This window comes from Lethenteron reissneri, chromosome 38, assembly GCF_015708825.2.
Source record: "Lethenteron reissneri isolate LAM-NWPU_2019-01 chromosome 38, ASM1570882v1, whole genome shotgun sequence".
Lineage (NCBI taxonomy): Eukaryota > Metazoa > Chordata > Hyperoartia > Petromyzontiformes > Petromyzontidae > Lethenteron > Lethenteron reissneri.
The window spans coordinates 9313059-9317195 of record NC_083816.1 but is presented as its reverse complement, the minus strand read 5'-3'; the positions used below and the strand labels follow the sequence as shown (position 1 = coordinate 9317195).

The 4137-nt window shown below is 51.9% G+C and overlaps 1 non-coding gene across 1 annotated transcript; it reads left to right on the top strand.

The window, feature by feature from the left end:
* Nucleotides 1–2024: 2024 nt before the first annotated feature.
* TRNAN-GUU (transfer RNA asparagine (anticodon GUU)) lies at nucleotides 2025–2098 on the top strand. Its single transcript has one exon. It is a non-coding gene; the product is annotated as a tRNA-Asn (tRNA).
* Nucleotides 2099–4137: the final 2039 nt, after the last annotated feature.

Here is a 4137-nt window from a genome sequence, read left to right as displayed (position 1 = left end):
AGAAGCACCTCTACGGCTACCACCGGCTTCTCCCCAGACTCACCACTCGATCCCTCTCTCTACCCCTGGTTCCCTCTTCACCCTGCTTACTCTACCCGTTCACACAGTGACCCCGCTTACGTCACGGGGTATTCCTTAAATACCCTAGGAGACGTGACGTCATCGCACTGAACGGCACACCTGACGTCACGTCCCCATTTTACTCCTCTACACATACATACACACACGTAACAGAATCGTAATTCCTGATGTTATGATTATTTCTAATAACAATATAAACCCCTTGGTCATTCCACTGCTGGATAAAAGACTCCCGGACGCCGTGGCGATCTTGGAGTTGGTCGATTTTTCCCGGCCACGCCGGTGATTTCTGCCTGATAAAAGTGGGGGGCGAGGGGGGGGCGAGGGGGGGGGGCAGTGGGAGGTGGACGGCTCACCACTGATGTTAGCCATGGTCGGAAATCGAACTCAGGTAGCTGGGTTTATTGCTCACTGCACCACTCACCGCTCCACCACCCCACCCCTCCCCCGCCAGAAATAAAGCAAAGGCATGATTAATCGCAGCAAGTATGTGAATGTGACACGCGTTAGATGCCAACTTTAGAACCTATTTGTGACCGCCACGGTCGCACCTGCTGCCTCGCTGATTGCACAAAGTCCTGCCGGCCAACAAATAAATAAATAAGATGACGTGGCCCCCATCGGTCGCTCAGAGGTCAGAACGTGAATCGTTGATTACCCTGGGGTCTCAAGTGTGGGCGCCGTGGTGGTGAGATGTTAACTATCTTATCTTATCGTAATCTATATAGCGCCTTAAGAAAGGCGCTTTACAGCGAATTAAGGACGGTACGTCACATAAATGTAATTGGTGGAGATGAGGTTGATACAATGAATGAGCGGAAGCAATGGGCGAATTCTCTGATACGTGAAAGCGAAATTGATGACAGGAAATTATGATGAATGCATCGGAATGGAGGAGGTCGTGGGTTCGTCCCCGACCCTGACGTCTGCTATATATTTGGAGTTTGCGTGCCTCTCTCTCTCTCCCCGTGGTCGCGTAGATTTTCTCCGGGTCCTCCGGTTTTTTCCCTGCAAATTTCGAGTATTTTGCTGCTGTAAATGGTCCACATGATGATAAGCCAAATGATATTGGGATCTCATATGTGGCCAAGGTCGCTTCTGAAAAAGAGATGTATAGCTCAGTGGACCTTAACTGGTGAAATAAAATAATTAGTTTGTAATTGAGTTTTAATCGTTTATAGTCTAGTGTCTAGTGAGCTAATGGTCTCAGCCCGGTCACCAATGACTACACAATAACACCCCTATTGCATTACATTATTTTTCTGCCCTCAATTTGGCCAAATTCCAAATGTGAGAATGAAAAAAAACATATCGGGTTCTCTGTCATGCGTCGAATATTAGTCGTGCTGCCAACCGGCAACATGGAACAGAGGTCATTTGAAGAGAGTCTCAGATACTAGCTCTGCGATGTCTACTTCCGCAGGTCATTCTCTAACACGAAGTATCGTGCTGCCCTGCGAGTGATCAGAATGGATGTACTACTTCTCAGGCGTATTCGGGATCAGACCGAGGCATGAATGAAATTAAATAATAAATGAAATTCCTTCAATAACACTGGCTGACAGCGGCGACCCATGGACCCCCGCCGTGACGTCACGAGAGCACCTGCACAGGTAAATCGCTATCACACACTCGGTCATAATTCACTTTTTGTTGTTGTTGTAATTGCCACATGGAACACGTGTGGACTAATTGAGCTCAGCTGTGCCGGTAGGATATATAAATGACATATAAGAGGTAATTTATCGCAATGAAGCAATTCTGTGACCGAGTTATCCACAAATGCATCCAAGCAAGGAGCGTGCCGGGTGAGTGCTCGCGTGCGAGACTTGCCTGGGAATGACCATGAGATGGTAACAAATGGATTTCTTGAATCCATCTGTGAGGCTTTGGGTGGTGGGTGGTTGGGGGGGGGGGTTCTTCCTTCCCCCAGGGTGTTCACGGTCTCTGTGGCGCAATCGGTTAACGCGTTCGGCTGTTAACCGGAAGGTTGGTGGTTCGAGCCCACCCAGGGACGAGATTTATTTTTTAATTGACAGTTAATTATATTGTTTCGTGTTTGGTGTTCCCGGTGAAGGCCGATTGAGCGAGATTACGATGTGCATCCCCCCACCACCACCACCACCACCCCTTTGTATTTCTTATGATCCAGTGTTAGACACATCCTCTCTTAATGATGTTACCGCGTTGTCGGTGGTTTGTTAAGGCACTGTGGCCTCAACAAACATAACAGGCGACGTTTCGGGCAATGGTCCTCCTCCTTCACAGCACATTGCCCCATCCTGCATGTGGGTTGGCGAAAGGGAGGGAGGGGGAGGGCAGACCAAGGTGTGGGGGGGGGGAGACGCAAACTCCTCGCTGGTCATCTGCGTCCCGTGGCACGTGCGTCGTATGCGCGTGCGTGCGCGCGCGTGCGTTGGCCTTCTTTCGCACCGTACGTAGCCAACCGTGCCAATCGGAGGACAACTTGGCAACGGAACGCGCCGCGTGCGGAGGCGAGACGGACGACCCTTCACCTACTGAGTGTTGCAGTCCCGTCGCGGGTGGCGTGTGATTTCAGTCACAAAGACAAAGCTCCCCCCGTATAGCTTGAACAGACTGCTGGGGCAAGTGCTGTTAGCGAGCAGCACCTATGAAGGTCGGCACGGCACATACGAAGGGGGGGGGGGGGTTGCCCAGCACCACGCCGGGGCCGCCTTTGTCTCCCTACTCGCGATGCTTTGCACACCGCACCAGGTATTCATTTGAGGCTGAGTCAACCTAGGGGACACCCAGGACTGGTTCAGATAATCGTCACTGGTGTTGGCCGTGAGCGCTGGGTTCGTAGCGCAGTGCGCTAACCCCGACACACAGAATCACAATCCACACGAACAGCACTTGCCCCAACAGTCTGTTAGAAGCTATACGGGGGATCTTTGCCTTTGCTCTCCGTCAGTCGACGAATAACACCCGAGTCTGTCTCGTGACCTGCTAGCAACGAGCATCCGTGGCATCAGTGTGCACCTAGCCTGGTCGTAGGTCCGATTCCGATCCTGACAAATGCTGTATATTCGGAGTTTGCGTATTTTTCTCATCATCATCATCATCACGGTGGCTAGGAGATGTTAACTACCTCGCCTGGTATACAGGAGGTCGTGGGTCCGATTCCGATCCTGACAATTGCTGTACATTTGGAGTTTGCGTATTTCTCTCATCATCATCACGGTGGCTAGGAGATGTTAACTACCTCGCCTGGTATACAGGATGTCGTGGGTCCGATTCCGACCCTGACAACTGCTGTATATTCGGAGTTTGCGTATTTCTCTCATCATCATCACGGTGGCTAGGAGATGTTAACTACCTCGCCTGGTATACAGGAGGTCGTGGGTCCCATCCCGACCCTGACGCCTGCTGTGTATTTGGAGTTTGCATGTTCGTTCTCACCGTGGTCGCGTGGATTTTTCTCCGGGTCCCCCGGTTTTTTCCCCTCCACATTTACAAACATGCATTTAGAGTATTTGGCCGCCATACATTTCCATAAGGATAAGCCACCACTTCGTTGAAGCCATCATTTGTGGCAGGTCGCTTTTGAAAAAAATAACTGTATAGCTCAGTGGGCCTTGCCTGGTTTAAAACAAAAAAACCCCACAAAGTTCAGTTTAGAGCGCTTGTGTGACGGGGAGCGGTGCGGAGTGGTGAGCGCACCGCGCTACGAACCCGGGCGCCCCCCTGGATCGACTCGGCCTCAAATGAGTGCCGGCCTCCAAAGATGCTCGCTGGCAATCTGCCAAAGTTATGTACGGGGGGGGGAGGGGGGGAAATCTTCGCCTTTGCGCAACGCAAGCAGACGCGCCTGCTCGGAGGTTCAGAGGGCAGTGGGGTGGGGTCGAGGCGCAACACTGACACGTGGAGATGTCCAGCTCCGCGTTTTACAAGCCGAGTTCTGGCGAGTCTCGGCCACGTGGCTCGTGTTCAGAGCGGGAGGTCAGCGAAAGTGGCTTCTTGGTCTCGCCGATTCGATTTCAACATCGGCAGCGGCAGGGAGACGTCGCAGCGATACGACTGCGCTTTTTGCTG